The 21,136-nt window shown below is 56.2% G+C and overlaps 2 long non-coding RNA genes across 11 annotated transcripts; both read right to left on the reverse strand.

The window, feature by feature from the left end:
• Positions 1 to 9,046: 9,046 nt before the first annotated feature.
• LOC148054219 (uncharacterized) lies at positions 9,047 to 17,027 on the reverse strand. 10 transcript variants are annotated; one of them, XR_015707544.1, is made up of 24 exons: positions 16,753 to 17,027; positions 16,593 to 16,655; positions 16,456 to 16,503; positions 16,330 to 16,370; positions 16,197 to 16,250; positions 15,994 to 16,094; positions 14,936 to 14,988; positions 14,776 to 14,838; positions 14,639 to 14,686; positions 14,513 to 14,553; positions 14,380 to 14,433; positions 14,177 to 14,277; positions 13,120 to 13,172; positions 12,960 to 13,022; positions 12,823 to 12,870; positions 12,697 to 12,737; positions 12,564 to 12,617; positions 12,361 to 12,461; positions 11,305 to 11,357; positions 11,145 to 11,207; positions 11,008 to 11,055; positions 10,882 to 10,922; positions 10,749 to 10,802; positions 9,047 to 10,646 (listed from the first exon to the last, which is right to left on the reverse strand). It is a non-coding gene; the product is annotated as an uncharacterized LOC148054219 (long non-coding RNA). The 10 variants fall into 10 exon arrangements; XR_015707543.1 differs by having other exon boundaries at positions 14,936 to 16,094; XR_015707547.1 differs by lacking the exon at positions 16,456 to 16,503 and having other exon boundaries at positions 14,936 to 16,094.
• Positions 17,028 to 17,834: 807 nt separating this feature from the next.
• LOC148054220 (uncharacterized) lies at positions 17,835 to 18,336 on the reverse strand. The gene is made up of 4 exons (XR_015707553.1): positions 18,287 to 18,336; positions 18,162 to 18,201; positions 18,029 to 18,082; positions 17,835 to 17,923 (listed from the first exon to the last, which is right to left on the reverse strand). It is a non-coding gene; the product is annotated as an uncharacterized LOC148054220 (long non-coding RNA).
• Positions 18,337 to 21,136: the final 2,800 nt, after the last annotated feature.

Genomic DNA, 21,136 nt, shown 5'->3' on the forward strand with positions numbered 1-21,136 from the left:
CACAACACAACACAACACAACACAACACAACCACAACTGGCACAACACTAACACAACACAACTGGCACAACACTAACACAACACAACACAACTAGCACAACACAACACAACACAACACAACACTAACACTAACACAACACCAACACTAACTGCACAACACAACACTAACACAACACAACACACTAACCTGGCACAGCACACAACTACTTTAACCCTGGCCACAACACAACACAACCCAACACAACACAGCACAACACAAGCATAACCTTTAACTACTTTATTCTTCTTCTTTAACTATTGCCCTAACCCTGACACAACACAACACAACACAGCACAGCACAGCACAGCACAGCACAGCACAGCACAGCACTAGCACAGCACAGCACAGCACAGCACAACACAGCACAAGCACAACCCTGACACAACACCAGCACAGCACAACACAAGCACAACACAACCTAACCTATACAACTGTAAACTAACCTAACTAACCTAACCCCTAACTAGCAGCAGCTAACCCTGAGCCTGGCCTGGCCTGGCCTGGCCTGGCCTGGCCTGGCCTGGCCTGGCCTGGCCTGGCCTGGCCCTGGCCTGGCCTGGCCTGGCCTGGCCTGGCCTGGCCTGGCCTGGCCTGGCCTGGCCCTGGCCTGGCCTGGCCTGGCCTGGCCTGGCCTGGCCTGGCCTGGCCTGGCCTGGCCTGGCCTGGCCTGGCCTGGCCTGGCCTGGCCTGGCCTGGCCTGGCCTGGCCTGGCCTGGCCTGGGCCTGGCCTGGCCTGGCCTGGCCTGGCCTGGCCTGGCCTGGCCTGGCCTGGCCTGGCCTGGCCTGGCCTGGCCTGGCCTGGCCTGGCCTGGCCTGGCCTGGCCTGGCCTGGCCCTGGCCCTGGCCTGGCCTGGCCTGGCCTGGCCTGGCCTGGCCTGGCCTGGCCCTGGCCTGGCCTGGCCTGGCCTGGCCTGGCCTGGCCTGGCCTGGCCTGGCCTGGCCCTGGCCTGGCCCTGGCCTGGCCTGGCCTGGCCTGGCCTGGCCTGGCCTGGCCTGGCCTGGCCTGGCCTGGCCTGGCCTGGCCTGGCCTGGCCTGGCCTGGCCTGGCCTGGCCTGGCCTGGCCTGGCCTGGCCTGGCCTGGCCTGGCCTGGCCTGGCCTGGCCTGGCCTGGCCTGGCCTGGCCTGGCCTGGCCTGGCCTGGCCTGGCCTGGCCTGGCCTGGCCTGGCCTGGCCTGGCCTGGCCTGGCCTGGCCTGGCCTGGCCTGGCCTGGCCTGGCCTGGCCTGGCCTGGCCTGGCCTGGCCTGGCCTGGCCTGGCCTGGCCTGGCCTGGCCCTGGCCTGGCCCTGGCCTGGCCTGGCCTGGCCTGGCCTGGCCTGGCCTGGCCTGGCCTGGCCTGGCCTGGCCTGGCCCTGGCCTGGCCTGGCCTGGCCTGGCCTGGCCTGGCCTGGCCTGGCCTGGCCTGGCCTGGCCTGGCCTGGCCTGGCCTGGCCTGGCCTGGCCTGGCCTGGCCTGGCCTGGCCTGGCCCTGGCCTGGCCTGGCCTGGCCTGGCCCTGGCCTGGCCTGGCCTGGCCTGGCCTGGCCTGGCCTGGCCTGGCCTGGCCTGGCCTGGCCTGGCCTGGCCTGGCCTGGCCTGGCCCTGGCCTGGCCTGGCCTGGCCTGGCCTGGCCTGGCCTGGCCTGGCCTGGCCTGGCCTGGCCTGGCCTGGCCTGGCCTGGCCTGGCCTGGCCTGGCCTGGCCTGGCCTGGCCTGGCCTGGCCTGGCCTGGCCTGGCCTGGCCTGGCCTGGCCTGGCCTGGCCTGGCCTGGCCTGGCCTGGCCTGGCCTGGCCTGGCCCTGGCCTGGCCTGGCCTGGCCTGGCCTGGCCTGGCCTGGCCTGGCCTGGCCTGGCCTGGCCTGGCCTGGCCTGGCCTGGCCTGGCCTGGCCTGGCCTGGCCTGGCCTGGCCTGGCCTGGCCTGGCCTGGCCTGGCCTGGCCTGGCCTGGCCTGGCCTGGCCTGGCCTGGCCTGGCCTGGCCTGGCCTGGCCTGGCCTGGCCTGGCCTGGCCTGGCCTGGCCTGGCCTGGCCTGGCCTGGCCTGGCCCTGGCCTGGCCTGGCCCTGGCCCTGGCCTGGCCTGGCCTGGCCTGGCCTGGCCTGGCCTGGCCTGGCCTGGCCTGGCCTGGCCCTGGCCCTGGCCTGGCCTGGCCTGGCCCTGGCCTGGCCTGGCCTGGCCCTGGCCTGGCCTGGCCTGGCCTGGCCTGGCCTGGCCTGGCCCTGGCCTGGCCTGGCCTGGCTGGCCTGGCCTGGCCTGGCCTGGCCTGGCCTGGCCTGGCCTGGCCTGGCCTGGCCTGGCCCTGGCCTGGCCTGGCCTGGCCTGGCCTGGCCCTGGCCCTGGCCTGGCCTGGCCTGGCCTGGCCTGGCCTGGCCTGGCCTGGCCTGGCCTGGCCTGGCCTGGCCTGGCCTGGCCTGGCCTGGCCTGGCCTGGCCTGGCCCTGGCCTGGCCTGGCCTGGCCTGGCCTGGCCTGGCCTGGCCCTGGCCTGGCCCTGGCCTGGCCCTGGCCCTGGCCTGGCCTGGCCCTGGCCCTGGCCTGGCCTGGCCTGGCCTGGCCTGGCCTGGCCTGGCCTGGCCTGGCCTGGCCTGGCCTGGCCTGGCCTGGCCTGGCCTGGCCTGGCCTGGCCTGGCCTGGCCTGGCCTGGCCTGGCCTGGCCTGGCCTGGCCTGGCCTGGCCTGGCCTGGCCTGGCCCTGGCCTGGCCTGGCCTGGCCCTGGCCTGGCCTGGCCTGGCCTGGCCTGGCCTGGCCTGGCCTGGCCTGGCCTGGCCTGGCCTGGCCTGGCCTGGCCTGGCCTGGCCTGGCCTGGCCTGGCCTGGCCTGGCCTGGCCTGGCTGGCCTGGCCTGGCCTGGCCTGGCCTGGCCTGGCCTGGCCTGGCCTGGCCTGGCCTGGCCCTGGCCTGGCCTGGCCTGGCCTGGCCTGGCCTGGCCTGGCCTGGCCTGGCCTGGCCTGGCCTGGCCTGGCCTGGCCTGGCCTGGCCTGGCCTGGCCTGGCCTGGCCCTGGCCTGGCCCTGGCCTGGCCTGGCCTGGCCTGGCCTGGCCTGGCCTGGCCTGGCCTGGCCTGGCCTGGCCCTGGCCTGGCCTGGCCTGGCCTGGCCTGGCCTGGCCTGGCCTGGCCTGGCCTGGCCTGGCCTGGCCTGGCCTGGCCTGGCCTGGCCTGGCCTGGCCTGGCCTGGCCTGGCCTGGCCTGGCCTGGCCTGGCCTGGCCTGGCCTGGCCTGGCCTGGCCTGGCCTGGCCCTGGCCTGGCCTGGCCTGGCCTGGCCTGGCCTGGCCTGGCCTGGCCTGGCCTGGCCTGGCCTGGCCTGGCCTGGCCTGGCCTGGCCTGGCCTGGCCTGGCCTGGCCTGGCCTGGCCTGGCCTGGCCTGGCCTGGCCTGGCCTGGCCTGGCCTGGCCTGGCCTGGCCTGGCCTGGCCTGGCCTGGCCTGGCCTGGCCTGGCCTGGCCTGGCCTGGCCTGGCCTGGCCTGGCCTGGCCTGGCCTGGCCTGGCCTGGCCCTGGCCTGGCCTGGCCTGGCCTGGCCTGGCCTGGCCTGGCCTGGCCCTGGCCTGGCCTGGCCTGGCCTGGCCTGGCCTGGCCTGGCCTGGCCTGGCCTGGCCCTGGCCTGGCCTGGCCTGGCCTGGCCTGGCCTGGCCTGGCCTGGCCTGGCCTGGCCTGGCCTGGCCTGGCCTGGCCTGGCCTGGCCTGGCCTGGCCTGGCCTGGCCTGGCCTGGCCTGGCCTGGCCTGGCCTGGCCCTGGCCTGGCCTGGCCTGGCCTGGCCTGGCCTGGCCTGGCCTGGCCTGGCCTGGCCCTGGCCTGGCCTGGCCTGGCCTGGCCTGGCCTGGCCTGGCCTGGCCTGGCCTGGCCTGGCCTGGCCTGGCCTGGCCTGGCCTGGCCTGGCCTGGCCTGGCCTGGCCTGGCCTGGCCTGGCCTGGCCTGGCCTGGCCTGGCCTGGCCTGGCCTGGCCTGGCCTGGCCTGGCCTGGCCCTGGCCTGGCCTGGCCTGGCCCTGGCCTGGCCTGGCCTGGCCTGGCCTGGCCTGGCCCTGGCCTGGCCTGGCCTGGCCTGGCCTGGCCTGGCCTGGCCTGGCCTGGCCTGGCCCTGGCCTGGCCTGGCCTGGCCTGGCCTGGCCTGGCCTGGCCCTGCCTGGCCTGGCCCTGGCCTGGCCTGGCTGGCCTGGCCTGGCCTGGCCTGGCCTGGCCTGGCCTGGCCCTGGCCTGGCCTGGCCTGGCCTGGCCTGGCCTGGCCTGGCCTGGCCTGGCCTGGCCTGGCCTGGCCTGGCCTGGCCTGGCCTGGCCTGGCCCTGGCCTGGCCTGGCCTGGCCTGGCCTGGCCTGGCCTGGCCCTGGCCTGGCCCTGGCCCTGGCCTGGCCTGGCCTGGCCTGGCCTGGCTGGCCTGGCCTGGCCTGGCCTGGCCCTGGCCTGGCCCTGGCCTGGCCTGGCCTGGCCTGGCCTGGCCTGGCCTGGCCTGGCCTGGCCTGGCCTGGCCTGGCCTGGCCTGGCCCTGGCCTGGCCTGGCCTGGCCTGGCCTGGCCTGGCCTGGCCCTGGCCTGGCCCTGGCCCTGGCCTGGCCCTGGCCTGGCCTGGCCTGCCTGGCCCTGGCCTGGCCTAACCTGGCCCTAACCCTAACCCCTAAACCCTAACCGTAATGGCCCTAACCCTAACCCCCTAACTCCTAACCCCACGCATAACTCATAACCTATAACCCTAACACCTGAGTTACCTGTGGTTGTATTTTAGGTTTGGAGTGTGGTTCTTATGGGTGTGGTTTTGTGGAATTTGAGGTGTTTCCGTTGATTTTTGCGGTACTTCCGGTCTTGTTTTGAGTGTTTCCGGTTTGTTTTCCGGATTTTCGGGGCACTTCCGGTTGGAATAGGTAACTTCCGGTCGGTTTGGCATCACTTCCGGTTTGTGTTGGGTCGTTTCCGGTCTGGTTAGGGTCACTTCCGGGTGTAGGGAGGCTATTTCCGGTGATTTTATAGTCACTTCCGGTGTAGTCGGAGGACTTCCGGTGTAGTCGGAGGAGTTGTGTATCATAGAGGGAGACTTCCGGTGTCGTCTCTGTGGTCTGGAGGTCCTGCTCTGTGATCCCGGAGGACTTCCCGTGTTGTCTCGGTGGTCTGGAGGTCCTGCTCTGTGATCCCGGAGGACTTCCGGTGTCGTCTCGGTGGTCTGGAGGTCCTGCTCTGTGATCGGGAGGACTTCCGGTGTCGTCTCGGTGGTCTGGAGGTCCTGCTCTGTGATCGCGGAGGACTTCCGGTGTCGTCTCTGTGGTCTGGAGGTCCTGCTCTGTGATCGCGGAGGACTTCCGGTGTCGTCTCTGTGGTCTGGAGGTCCTGCTCTGTGATCGCGGAGGACTCTGTTGGCCATTTTGGTGGTTTGTGTGAATTATTTTTTTCTCTGTAGGTTTTGCATGTTTTTATTGTTTTGTATTTTTGGGTTTTGTGTGGTTAGGGTTTTGTTTTGCTTGTGGTGGTGAAGAAAATTTTTTGTTATTTGAGTAATTATTTTATTTGATTAATGTGGTGTTCATTTGTATTCCATGTGGGAGGAATGAGTGGTTACAGTATTTGGTGTTGTTATTATTATTCATTATTACTTCCTGGTGCAAGGAGGATATGTGTGTGTGTGTTTGTGTATAACATCATGAATAAAAAGAAAAAAAAAAAAAAAAAGAAAAAAAAATATAATAAGTCTGGTGCAGCAGTAGAAAATAGCTTCTACCCTGGGAGTAATAATTTTTTTTTTTTTTTTTTTTTTTACTCCCAGGGAGTATACTATTTTCTACTGCTGCTTTTTCTTTTTAAATAAATAATTTGTTACTGAAAATTTGAAATACTCAGAAGACAACCACACACCCCACCAATGAAGAAACTCAAAGACAAACACAAAGAAAGAAAAGTGTCCCATACCTGAAACCCAATATTTAGAAAGACCTGCACCAGAGGACACCGACCGAAAGACCGACCCGCACCAGAGGACACCGACCAAAAGACCGACCCGCACCAGAGGACACCGACCAAAAGACCGACCCGCACCAGAGGACACCGACCAAAAGACCGACCCGCACCAGAGGACACCGACCAAAAGACCGACCCGCACCAGAGGACACCAAAACCAACCACAACTTTAAAAACGGTTGTAGTAAGTTTTAATACAGACACAACAGACAAAACCAACCAAACAACAGCTTCCTACAACTGCTTTCAAAGTTTACATACAGACATAGGATATGAAATGTATCAAAGTACACCTTTAGAACCGGTTGTCCTAAATAGAGACATAGGATACACAACCAACCTACCACCGCTTTCAAAATGGTTGTAATAAGAGTTTACACACGGACATAAGATACTACACCTTGAGTACAATCAGTTCTACAGTTTCCATACAGACATAGGATATAAAGTTTTACTGGGTTGGTTTCGCAACAAATGTTTTCAAAGTTTACATACAGATATGGGATACAAAACAGATCAAAGTACACCGTTCGTAGATCCTGTTCTGAAGTTTGAATACAGACCTAGGATACAGAACCAGACTGAAGAGAACTCAATGACTACCATTTACAAAGTTTTAATACAGACTTACAATACAAAACAGATCCAAGTACACCTTGAGTACATCCAGTTCTGGAGTTGCCATCCACACTCAAAACCAAAACTGGCCACGCAAAACCTTGATTGCAACTTTACTGAAACCATTTTTAAATATGCAAGAGACAAACCAAGACCAACAAAAAAAACCTTTATTACAACCATTTTTAATTTCAATACAGACATAGGAGACAAAACCAGACCCAACACAAACCATTATTACAACCACTTTCAAAGTTTCCATACAGACATAGGACACAAAAGCGACCCTATAGAACTCATTTACAACCATTTTCAAAGTTTCTGTTGGCACATAGGATACAAAACAGATCAAACTCTACCTTTATGACAACCACATCTACAGTTGTATTACAGACTCCACAAACAGAATGCACCGAACAGGTACTTTAATAAAACCTGTTTAAAACCCGTTTTGTTACAGACACAGGAGACACAACTGATCAGTCTACACTTTATCACAACTGCTTGTAAAAGTTTCAATATGGACATAGGATACAAGACTGACTGAACAAAACTATTACAACCATTTTCAAATTTTAACTACGGACAGAAAATACAAAAAATGACCGGCCAAAAAACTTTACTGCAACTGTTTTCAAAGTTTAAATATGGACATAGGATACAAAACAGATCAAACGGCACCTTACCGATAACTGGTTTTATAGTTTCAATACAGATTCAGAACACAAAGCAGACCCGCCAACACATTTAGGGCGACTTTATTAAAACCTTTTCATTTTAACATACCTTAGAACCCTAGTAACAGCAAGCTTTGCTATTACTTCTACACCAAATGGAAATTATGTATATTCTAACTGAAGGGAACATATACATCTGGACAAATGCAGACAATACTGAGCTAGAACAAAATACAAGGGGGAAAAAGGGGGGGCCCTCCCGTCGAGTCACAAGGTTTGGAACAGACCCCCTTGCTTTCTAAACTCCTTCTCAGAGAGGAGCCTAGGTGCGGCTGGATCTGATCCTAGTCCCAGACTTGGTCGACGGTTTATGGCTAAGGATTATTCCGCTCTAGCGGCACTGCAAGGGGGGTTCACAATCAAGAAAACATTGCTGGAATTTAACTATACCTACTCATTGGTTCATTTAACATTTACAACGCAATTACAAAGGATTTACTACAATATTGGTATCGTGATGCACACACACGCACATGCTAAGCCTAGTCATGGCTCGCAAACTTGGCAAAATCCTCACAATAAGCATATATAAAGGTACCTAGTACAAAATCCCCTCCAGTTCCATGAAATACTCGCATCAAAATGATCTCGATGGGCAAAGGTCGACTCTCGAGGAGCAAAAGGCAGAAGAGATGGGTCCGGATCCCATCATCCGGCCTCTGTACGCAGACTGCGCAGCTTTGAGACGCGTCCCTCTCAGAGATATGCTGGCGGGGCCCGCTGCAGTCCGGGAGGGCTCAAATGGTCTCGCTCTGTTCCTCTATTTATAGGGTTGACAGATGATTGAACTTAGGCATTGGTAAAGTTTCATCCCATCGCCAAAATCCAGGTCATTAATTGCTGTGGTTCTCCAAAAAACCACAGCTGATGGAAAAACTAAATTCCCCACCTAGACTCTTTCATTTTCAAGTCTAAACGTCTGAAAAACAAAAACTTACACTCCACACAGACCCTGCAAAGACACAAAAATCCACCACACAATCATGATAGGTTAGATGCGTTCAAAACACACTGCTTGTTCAACTACCACAGAAACCACACCTCAGTCTCACCCGATCCGTTCTGCCACCCTCACACCACAACACACCAATTGCCCCGCATCTGCTGCGCTCCCCGGGAACGGCATTCCCGGGGGCCTTGAAAAATTGCCCTGCCTGCAAAAACCCCAGCCCGAGCCTGACCTCCGCCCAAACACTGGCGATGAACATCGCCTCGCAGAGCGACCGGGACCGGGGAAAAAAAAAAACCCAGCCGAGGGAGAAAAAAAAAAAATCCCCCGGCTGCGGTTTTTTTTATTCTACTTTTATTTGCATAGAAAAACTACTCTCAAGATGAAATATAACCTGCAATAAAATACCTCACACATAAAAGGTTATGCACATTCCCAAATAAAACATTCCTTCAACCGCCACACAATCATGAAAGGTTAGATGCATTCAAAACACACTGCTCATTCAACTACCGCAGAAACCACACCTCGGTCCCACCCGATCCGTTCTGCCACCCACACACCACAACGCACTGTCCCCCCGCATCTGCCACACTCCCTGGGAAATGCGTTCCCAGGGGCCTTGAAAAATTGCCCTGCCTGTGAAAACGCTGGCCTGAGCCTGACCTCCACCCAAACACTGGCAATGAACATCGCCTCACAGAGCAACCGGGGAAAAAAAAAAAAAAAAAAAAAAAACAAACACCAGCCAAGGGAGAAAACAAAAAATCCCCCAGCTGGGTTTTTTTAATTCTAATTTTATTTGCATAGAAAAACTACTCTCAACATTATCTACAGCCTGCAATAAAATACTTCACACATACAAGGTTAGGCACATTCACAAACTAAACGCTCCTTCAACCGCTGCTCGCTCAAAACACAACCGTTACACTGCCTGCCACTATGGCTCTCACACAGCTTCTAGAGCTGTCCCTGGAACGGCCTTGCCATGCGCCTCTAAACAACGTGATGGATCGGGACCGTTCCCAAGTTTCTGCTTCCTTTTCAGCAAGCCGAGGAAGACGCTTTGCTACATGCCCGGATCCCGCTCCTTCATCGCTTGGATTTGTACCTTCTAGCAACACTCACCTGAGGCTTTTCTCCAGGGATCCAAATAGCCCTGGGGCACCTGCTCAACATAATTAAACAGACTCTAGAACACACTTGACAACACCTACCAGCTATCAAAAAAAAAGTGCCCAGATGACCTCCACCCAAACAGGCCACTCTAAACCCAGTAAAGCAAGTGACCTGGATGCTGACCAAACCCCAGATACCCCTGAAAAGCACCTCCCTCATGCCTCTGCTCAACCCCATAACCCATTATTAAATGAGCACAACCTACTGACAGGTTATCAGTCCAAGATGACGATACAACCTTTGCCTCCCCAGTCCAGGCATAGCAACACATTAACCACAGACTCTTACACAATTCCACATACCCGCTGACTCCACACCACCCGGGCAGGGCAGCTCCAGGCCACACACACACACACACACACTCTCTCTGTCTCTCCAGAATGCTACAAACAACATGCCTCAAAGGTGAGAGAGAACTCTCAGCAAGAAGAGCAACACCAGGATCAATGATGCCATCCAGCAAGAAGACTGTGATGGTGATGCGACGAGGCTCTACAGTAGCCCCGGAGAGACAGTGGAACATCACAGCCCCCGACAAGAAGTGACTCTCAAAACTGAGAGGACGTAGGCACAATGAGCCCGGCTTCAAGACCTAAGAACGTAAGGATGCGGGCAAGAAAGCCCAGTCCGCAAGAATGGATGGCAAGAGAGCAGAGCTGCTGACGCAGCCGAGAATGACGCCGCAAAAAAGGACCGCCCGGAAACCGCCAAGACACCAGATCGATCCACACCGCACGCTTGTAAGGCCAGAAAGGAAGTGCCTGATTGGCCCTGTACCGATGGGTACAAGCATTTGAGACGCTAGGGATGATGCCCGACTCACAAAACCCGAGGCGCATACCACCTTCCTTGGCACAAAGATGACACGGACAGCTGAGGAATGCCTAAGACACAGAGGACAGACCACACAAGCTACCCAACAACAGACACAGCCTGGAACGGCCCTGCCCGCCACACCCTGGCATCCTGCTGAAGACTAACCTGCTCCCGTTACTTGCCTAGAGGGGACCGTTCCCAGACGGTCCTCTCCCCTGCGCTACATTTACAAACCCCCTCCTGCAATGGCCAACCTCATACCATGCCTCCCCCGACCCCCCTCCAGCATCGGAGCCTCAACTTAGCTTGCACATGGCTGCGAGTCCAAATCCATCCTCGACACAAAGAGCCGCGCTCAGCCTGCTGAAATCAGCCTGTGGCCACAAGGTTCCTCTTCACCATCTGCAAAACAGAAATAACCGATGCCATCGGTCAGCATCACATCGGTCAACCACCTTTCACATAACATACACCTCCTCAGACGTGCCACGGTGTGCTACTCACGTGCTCATTGCCAATTCCAGAGTCGGACGCCATGGCTGTCGTCGCTTCCGGCACCTAGGATACCAAGAGACACAAAATTACCTGTGCACTTGCAAGAAGTGACCAGCCTGACGCTCCCTACTGCCCAGCTCACCTCAAATGCTCCTCCGGTTCTACAGGCAGCCCCTACAGAACCTGCAAAACCAAAGAGAAACACTGCAACTCAGTGGGCATACAATACACGGCTATGAGACACCAACCCAGGCCACTATCGCCTCGCCTTCTGGGACCGCTCATCAGCATGCGATATTAACCATCCAAATAGCACCTGTAAAAACCCAAGCAAAAAGGCACATGCTGAGATACTGCCCAAACCTGCAGCCTGCCTGCACCAATCCCCATCTCACCCTGTTTTACCTCGACAGCTTGCCTCCCCCGCCTCCGTCAATTTGGGTTGCTGCTTCGAGGATGACGCGCTACCTGTAAGACCCAAACAACAGACGTTGCTTAGCAGTGGACGAGCTGTACACAATGCCTGAAAAATAACCGCTCCTTCAGGCCACCGATCCCCGCTCACCTTGCCCAAGTCAGCTCCGGCGCCCATATCCCACATTGCTCCTCACTTGCAATCTTCACATTAAAAACAAAGAAAAAAAACACATGTCAGAAACATCATAACGTAGTCAAAGAGCCACCAGTCACATCTTCCCTTTAATTCCTCAACTACTCAGTCCAAGATGACTGTACAACCTTTGCCTCCCCAGTCTAGGCATAGCAACACATTAACCACAGACTCTCATCACTATTCCACCTACCCCCTGACTCCACACCCCCCAGGCAGGGTGGCTCCAGGCCAACACACACACACACACACACACAGGGGCTCCACAGAGTGCAACAAACAACATGCCTCAAAGACAAGAGAGAACTCAGCAAGAAGAACGACACCCGGACAGAAGACACCATCCAGCAAGAAGACCTGCGGGACCGTGATGGTCACGTAACCGGGCTCTACAGCAACCCCACAAGAAGAGAGGAACGTCACGGCCCCGGACAAGTAGTTACTCTCAAAACTGAGAGGACGTAGGCACAACGAGCCCGGCTTCAAGACCTAAGAACGTAAGGATGCGGGCAAGAAAGCCCAGTCCGCAAGAATGGATGGCAAGAGAGCAGAGCTGCTGACGCAGCCGAGAATGACGCCGCAAAGGACCGCCCGGAAACCGCCAAGACACCAGATCGATCCACACCGCACGCTTGTAAGGCCAGAAAGGAAGTGCCTGATTGGCCCTGTACCGATGGGTACAAGCATTTGAGACGCTAGGGATGATGCCCGACTCACAAAACCCGAGGCGCATACCACCTTCCTTGGCACAAAGATGACACGGACAGCTGAGGAATGCCTAAGACACAGAGGACAGACCACACAAGCTACCCAACAACAGACACAGCCTGGAACGGCCCTGCCCGCCACACCCTGGCATCCTGCTGAAGACTAACCTGCTCCCGTTACTTGCCTAGAGGGGACCGTTCCCAGACGGTCCTCTCCCCTGCGCTACATTTACAAACCCCCTCCTGCAATGGCCAACCTCATACCATGCCTCCCCCGACCCCCCTCCAGCATCGGAGCCTCAACTTAGCTTGCACATGGCTGCGAGTCCAAATCCATCCTCGACACAAAGAGCCGCGCTCAGCCTGCTGAAATCAGCCTGTGGCCACAAGGTTCCTCTTCACCATCTGCAAAACAGAAATAACCGATGCCATCGGTCAGCATCACATCGGTCAACCACCTTTCACATAACATACACCTCCTCAGACGTGCCACGGTGTGCTACTCACGTGCTCATTGCCAATTCCAGAGTCGGACGCCATGGCTGTCGTCGCTTCCGGCACCTAGGATACCAAGAGACACAAAATTACCTGTGCACTTGCAAGAAGTGACCAGCCTGACGCTCCCTACTGCCCAGCTCACCTCAAATGCTCCTCCGGTTCTACAGGCAGCCCCTACAGAACCTGCAAAACCAAAGAGAAACACTGCAACTCAGTGGGCATACAATACACGGCTATGAGACACCAACCCAGGCCACTATCGCCTCGCCTTCTGGGACCGCTCATCAGCATGCGATATTAACCATCCAAATAGCACCTGTAAAAACCCAAGCAAAAAGGCACATGCTGAGATACTGCCCAAACCTGCAGCCTGCCTGCACCAATCCCCATCTCACCCTGTTTTACCTCGACAGCTTGCCTCCCCCGCCTCCGTCAATTTGGGTTGCTGCTTCGAGGATGACGCGCTACCTGTAAGACCCAAACAACAGACGTTGCTTAGCAGTGGACGAGCTGTACACAATGCCTGAAAAATAACCGCTCCTTCAGGCCACCGATCCCCGCTCACCTTGCCCAAGTCAGCTCCGGCGCCCATATCCCACATTGCTCCTCACTTGCAATCTTCACATTAAAAACAAAGAAAAAAAACACATGTCAGAAACATCATAACGTAGTCAAAGAGCCACCAGTCACATCTTCCCTTTAATTCCTCAACTACTCAGTCCAAGATGACTGTACAACCTTTGCCTCCCCAGTCTAGGCATAGCAACACATTAACCACAGACTCTCATCACTATTCCACCTACCCCCTGACTCCACACCCCCAGGCAGGGTGGCTCCAGGCCAACACACACACACACACACACACAGGGGCTCCACAGAGTGCAACAAACAACATGCCTCAAAGACAAGAGAGAACTCAGCAAGAAGAACGACACCCGGACAGAAGACACCATCCAGCAAGAAGACCTGCGGGACCGTGATGGTCACGTAACCGGGCTCTACAGCAACCCCACAAGAAGAGAGGAACGTCACGGCCCCGGACAAGTAGTTACTCTCAAAACTGAGAGGACGTAGGCACAACGAGCCCGGCTTCAAGACCTAAGAACGTAAGGATGCGGGCAAGAAAGCCCAGTCCGCAAGAATGGATGGCAAGAGAGCAGAGCTGCTGACGCAGCCGAGAATGACGCCCCAAAAGGGACCGCCCGGAAACCGCCAAGACACCAGATCGATCCACACCGCACGCTTGTAAGGCCAGAAAGGAAGTGCCTGATTGGCCCTGTACCGATGGGTACAAGCATTTGAGACGCTAGGGATGATGCCCGACTCACAAAACCCGAGGCGCATACCACCTTCCTTGGCACAAAGATGACACGGACAGCTGAGGAATGCCTAAGACACAGAGGACAGACCACACAAGCTACCCAACAACAGACACAGCCTGGAACGGCCCTGCCCGCCACACCCTGGCATCCTGCTGAAGACTAACCTGCTCCCGTTACTTGCCTAGAGGGGACCGTTCCCAGACGGTCCTCTCCCCTGCGCTACATTTACAAACCCCCTCCTGCAATGGCCAACCTCATACCATGCCTCCCCCGACCCCCCTCCAGCATCGGAGCCTCAACTTAGCTTGCACATGGCTGCGAGTCCAAATCCATCCTCGACACAAAGAGCCGCGCTCAGCCTGCTGAAATCAGCCTGTGGCCACAAGGTTCCTCTTCACCATCTGCAAAACAGAAATAACCGATGCCATCGGTCAGCATCACATCGGTCAACCACCTTTCACATAACATACACCTCCTCAGACGTGCCACGGTGTGCTACTCACGTGCTCATTGCCAATTCCAGAGTCGGACGCCATGGCTGTCGTCGCTTCCGGCACCTAGGATACCAAGAGACACAAAATTACCTGTGCACTTGCAAGAAGTGACCAGCCTGACGCTCCCTACTGCCCAGCTCACCTCAAATGCTCCTCCGGTTCTACAGGCAGCCCCTACAGAACCTGCAAAACCAAAGAGAAACACTGCAACTCAGTGGGCATACAATACACGGCTATGAGACACCAACCCAGGCCACTATCGCCTCGCCTTCTGGGACCGCTCATCAGCATGCGATATTAACCATCCAAATAGCACCTGTAAAAACCCAAGCAAAAAGGCACATGCTGAGATACTGCCCAAACCTGCAGCCTGCCTGCACCAATCCCCATCTCACCCTGTTTTACCTCGACAGCTTGCCTCCCCCGCCTCCGTCAATTTGGGTTGCTGCTTCGAGGATGACGCGCTACCTGTAAGACCCAAACAACAGACGTTGCTTAGCAGTGGACGAGCTGTACACAATGCCTGAAAAATAACCGCTCCTTCAGGCCACCGATCCCCGCTCACCTTGCCCAAGTCAGCTCCGGCGCCCATATCCCACATTGCTCCTCACTTGCAATCTTCACATTAAAAACAAAGAAAAAAACACATGTCAGAAACATCATAACGTAGTCAAAGAGCCACCAGTCACATCTTCCCTTTAATTCCTCAACTACTCAGTCCAAGATGACTGTACAACCTTTGCCTCCCCAGTCTAGGCATAGCAACACATTAACCACAGACTCTCATCACTATTCCACCTACCCCCTGACTCCACACCCCCCAGGCAGGGTGGCTCCAGGCCAACACACACACACACACACACACAGGGGCTCCACAGAGTGCAACAAACAACATGCCTCAAAGACAAGAGAGAACTCAGCAAGAAGAACGACACCCGGACAGAAGACACCATCCAGCAAGAAGACCTGCGGGACCGTGATGGTCACGTAACCGGGCTCTACAGCAACCCCACAAGAAGAGAGGAACGTCACGGCCCCGGACAAGTAGTTACTCTCAAAACTGAGAGGACGTAGGCACAACGAGCCCGGCTTCAAGACCTAAGAACGTAAGGATGCGGGCAAGAAAGCCCAGTCCGCAAGAATGGATGGCAAGAGAGCAGAGCTGCTGACGCAGCCGAGAATGACGCCGCAAAAAAGGACCGCCCGGAAACCGCCAAGACACCAGATCGATCCACACCGCACGCTTGTAAGGCCAGAAAGGAAGTGCCTGATTGGCCCTGTACCGATGGGTACAAGCATTTGAGACGCTAGGGATGATGCCCGACTCACAAAACCCGAGGCGCATACCACCTTCCTTGGCACAAAGATGACACGGACAGCTGAGGAATGCCTAAGACACAGAGGACAGACCACACAAGCTACCCAACAACAGACACAGCCTGGAACGGCCCTGCCCGCCACACCCTGGCATCCTGCTGAAGACTAACCTGCTCCCGTTACTTGCCTAGAGGGGACCGTTCCCAGACGGTCCTCTCCCCTGCGCTACATTTACAAACCCCCTCCTGCAATGGCCAACCTCATACCATGCCTCCCCCGACCCCCCTCCAGCATCGGAGCCTCAACTTAGCTTGCACATGGCTGCGAGTCCAAATCCATCCTCGACACAAAGAGCCGCGCTCAGCCTGCTGAAATCAGCCTGTGGCCACAAGGTTCCTCTTCACCATCTGCAAAACAGAAATAACCGATGCCATCGGTCAGCATCACATCGGTCAACCACCTTTCACATAACATACACCTCCTCAGACGTGCCACGGTGTGCTACTCACGTGCTCATTGCCAATTCCAGAGTCGGACGCCATGGCTGTCGTCGCTTCCGGCACCTAGGATACCAAGAGACACAAAATTACCTGTGCACTTGCAAGAAGTGACCAGCCTGACGCTCCCTACTGCCCAGCTCACCTCAAATGCTCCTCCGGTTCTACAGGCAGCCCCTACAGAACCTGCAAAACCAAAGAGAAACACTGCAACTCAGTGGGCATACAATACACGGCTATGAGACACCAACCCAGGCCACTATCGCCTCGCCTTCTGGGACCGCTCATCAGCATGCGATATTAACCATCCAAATAGCACCTGTAAAAACCCAAGCAAAAAGGCACATGCTGAGATACTGCCCAAACCTGCAGCCTGCCTGCACCAATCCCCATCTCACCCTGTTTTACCTCGACAGCTTGCCTCCCCCGCCTCCGTCAATTTGGGTTGCTGCTTCGAGGATGACGCGCTACCTGTAAGACCCAAACAACAGACGTTGCTTAGCAGTGGACGAGCTGTACACAATGCCTGAAAAATAACCGCTCCTTCAGGCCACCGATCCCCGCTCACCTTGCCCAAGTCAGCTCCGGCGCCCATATCCCACATTGCTCCTCACTTGCAATCTTCACATTAAAAACAAAGAAAAAAACACATGTCAGAAACATCATAACGTAGTCAAAGAGCCACCAGTCACATCTTCCCTTTAATTCCTCAACTACTCAGTCCAAGATGACTGTACAACCTTTGCCTCCCCAGTCTAGGCATAGCAACACATTAACCACAGACTCTCATCACTATTCCACCTACCCCCTGACTCCACACCCCCCAGGCAGGGTGGCTCCAGGCCAACACACACACACACACACACACACACACACACACACGGGCTCCACAGAGTGCAACAAACAACATGCCTCAAAGACAAGAGAGAACTCAGCAAGAAGAACGACACCCGGACAGAAGACACCATCCAGCAAGAAGACCTGCGGGACCGTGATGGTCACGTAACCGGGCTCTACAGCAACCCCACAAGAAGAGAGGAACGTCACGGCCCCGGACAAGTAGTTACTCTCAAAACTGAGAGGACGTAGGCACAACGAGCCCGGCTTCAAGACCTAAGAACGTAAGGATGCGGGCAAGAAAGCCCAGTCCGCAAGAATGGATGGCAAGAGAGCAGAGCTGCTGACGCAGCCGAGAATGACGCCGCAAAAAAGGACCGCCCGGAAACCGCCAAGACACCAGATCGATCCACACCGCACGCTTGTAAGGCCAGAAAGGAAGTGCCTGATTGGCCCTGTACCGATGGGTACAAGCATTTGAGACGCTAGGGATGATGCCCGACTCACAAAACCCGAGGCGCATACCACCTTCCTTGGCACAAAGATGACACGGACAGCTGAGGAATGCCTAAGACACAGAGGACAGACCACACAAGCTACCCAACAACAGACACAGCCTGGAACGGCCCTGCCCGCCACACCCTGGCATCCTGCTGAAGACTAACCTGCTCCCGTTACTTGCCTAGAGGGGACCGTTCCCAGACGGTCCTCTCCCCTGCGCTACATTTACAAACCCCCTCCTGCAATGGCCAACCTCATACCATGCCTCCCCCGACCCCCCTCCAGCATCGGAGCCTCAACTTAGCTTGCACATGGCTGCGAGTCCAAATCCATCCTCGACACAAAGAGCCACACTCAGCCTGCTGGATTCATCCTGCGATCACAAAGGTTCCTCGTCACATCTGCAAAACAAAACCGACTGATGCCACCAGTCACCGTCACAGCAGTCAATGCTGATCTTTCGCACAACATCCGCCACCTCAGACAGGCCATGGCATGCTGCTCACCCGCTCATTGGCAATTCCAGAGTCTGACGCCACAGCTGTCATTGGTTCCGGCACCTAGGATACCAAGAGACACAAAGTTACCCGTACACTTGCAAGAAATCACCAGCCCCGTGCTCCCTACTACCCAGCTCACCTCAAATGCTCCTCTATTCCAAAGGTGGCCCCCCCAGAACCTGCAAAACCAAAGAGAAACACTGCAACTCAATGGCCATGCAATACATGGCTATGAGACACCAACCCAAACCACAACCACCTCACCTTGCGGGACTGCTCATCAGCAGGCAGCATCACCCCTCCAAATAACACCTGCAAAGGCACAGGCAAAAAGGCATATGCTGAGATACTGCCTAAAACCACAGCCTGCCTGCACCAATCCCCGCGTCACCCTATTTTACCTTGAACAGCTTGCCAGCCCCACCTCTGTCAGTTTGGGTTGCCGCTTTGAGGCTTATGCACCACCTGAAAGACCCAAACAACAGGGGCTGCTTAAAACTGGACCACCCGCACACAATGCCTGAAAAGTAACCACTCCTTCAGGCCACCGATCCCCACTCACCTTGCCCAAGTCAGCTCCAGCACCCATATTCCACTTGCTCCTTGCTTGGAACCTTCACAATAAAAAACCCACCCAACATGTCAGCAACACCATAACATAGTCAAAGAGCCACGAATCACATCTTTCCTCTAATCCCTCAGCTACACCAAGATGACTGTACAACCTTTGCCTCCCCAGTCTAGGCATAGCAACACATTAACCAGACTCTTATCGCTATTCCACCTGCCCCCTGACTCCACACCCCCCTGGCAGGGCAGCTCCGGGCCAACACACACACAGAGGCTCCACAGAAAGCTACAAACAACACACCTCAAAGATGAGAGAGAGCTCTCAGCAAGAAGAACAACGCAAAGACAAAAGATGCTGTCCGGCAAGACCACCTGTGGGACCGTGACGGTGATGTGACGAGGCTCTAAGGCAGCCCCAGAAAGAGCGTGGAACATCACAGCCCCCAACAAGAAGTGACTCTCAAAGCTGAGAAGTCGTAGGCACAAGAAGCCTGGCTTCAAGACCTAAGAACGTAAGGATGCGGGCAAGAAAGCCCAGTCCGCAAGAATGGATGGCAAGAAAGCAGAGCTGCTGACGCAGCCGAGAATGACGCCGCACAAAAGGATCGCCCGGAAACCTCCAAGATGCCAGACCAATCCACACCACACTCTTGAAATGCCAAAAGTGTGCCGGATTGGCACTATTCAGACAGGTACAGGTATTCAAGATGCTAAAGGATGACGCCTGAATCATTACGCCCAAGACGCATGCCACCCTCCTTGGGTGCAAAGAGGACACGGAGACACCAGGAATGCCTAAGACAGAGAAGACAGACCACGCAAACTACCCGACAACAGACACAGCCTGGAACTGCCCTGCCCAGCACACCCTGGCATCCTGCTGAAGACTAACCTGCTCCCTTTACTTGCCCAGAGGGGACTGTTCCCAGACAGCCCTCTTCCCTGCGCTACATTTACAAACGCCTTCCTGCAATGGCCAACCTCATACCATGCCTCCCCCAACCCCTCTCCAGCACCGGTGCCTCAACTTAGCTTGCAGACAGCCACGAGGCCAAATCCATCCTCGACAAGGAAAACTACACTCAGCCCGCTGGATCCATCCTGCGGTCTGCAAGGTTCCGCTCCACCGTCTGCAAAACAAAACCCATGCCGTCAGTCAGCATCACATCGGTCAACGCTGAGCTTTCACACAACACCCACTGCCTCAGACATGCCATGGCGCGCCGCTCACCTGCTCAACGTGAATTCCAGAGTCGGAGGCCACGACTGTCGTCACTTCCAGCGCCTAGGATAACAGCAGACACAAAATTACCTGTGCACTTGCAAGAAATCACCAGCCCCACACTCCCTACTACCCAGCTCACCTCAAATGCTCCTCCAGTTCCAAAGGAAGCCCCCACAGAACCTGCAAAACCAAAGAGAAACACTGCGACTCAGTGGCCATACAATACTTGGCTATTAGACTCCAACCTGGCCCACCATCACCTCACCTTCCGGGACCGCTCCTTGGCAGGCGGCATCGCCCCTCTGAGCCAATGTGCTGCACTTGCAAAAGCACAAGAAAAAAGGCACATGCTGAGATACTGCCTGAAACCACAGCCTGCCCACACCGATCCCCATCTCACCCCGTTTTACCTTGAACAGCTTGCCAGCCCCACCTCTGTCAATTTGGATTGCTGCTTCGAGGATGACGCACCACTTGAAAGACCCAAACAACAGGGGCTGCTTAGAACTGGACCAGCTGTACACAACTCCTGAAAAATAACCGCTCCTTCAGGCCACCAATCCCCGCTCACCTTGCCCAAGTCAGCTCCGGCACCCATATCCCACATTGCTCCTCAGTTGGAACCTTCACAATAAAAGGAGAAAGATAAATACAGCATAATGCAATAGAATAGCTACCAGTCACGTCTGCCCTCTAACGCCACACACCGACCCACCTTCTTACAGCACTGACCTCACCTCTCCTTTGTCACGCTGGAGAGCTCGTTCTTCTGCATCTGCAAATCAAATAATACCAAACAAGTCACCTGGATGCCAAGTAACACCTTAACAATTCCAGAGGTCTTGTGCTTATTTAGCAATACCATCAACAGGCCAACCACAGTCTACTATGGAAAGAAATATATAATATATTAAGGCCTACACATACAAGCCTTAACATCTTTGAGATTCATTCCACTCAAGCAGAATGAGCAAGCTTGTACTCGAGCTGCCTCCCCCAAGACCGCTAGAGCCATCCCCTCAGCACCTGCCTAACACTACAATAATTGCTGTCCTCACCCACTACCAACAGCTACTCACTCCAAGATGACTGTACCACCTTTCCCTCAACAGTCTAGGTAGAGCAACACATTAACCTTAAACTGTTATCACTATTCCACCTACCCCCTGACTCTACATCCCCCAGGCAGGGTGGCTCCAGGCCACACACACACAGACCTACCCTCCACACAACACTACAAACAACGTGCCTCAAAAACGAGAGAGAACTCTCGGCAATAACGACAGCCAGACAGAAGACGCCATGGAGGAAGAAGACCT

This window comes from Nipponia nippon, unplaced genomic scaffold (genome assembly GCF_047370975.1).
Source record: "Nipponia nippon isolate SJK-2023a ecotype South Korea unplaced genomic scaffold, ASM4737097v1 scaffold_32, whole genome shotgun sequence".
NCBI lineage: Eukaryota > Metazoa > Chordata > Aves > Pelecaniformes > Threskiornithidae > Nipponia > Nipponia nippon.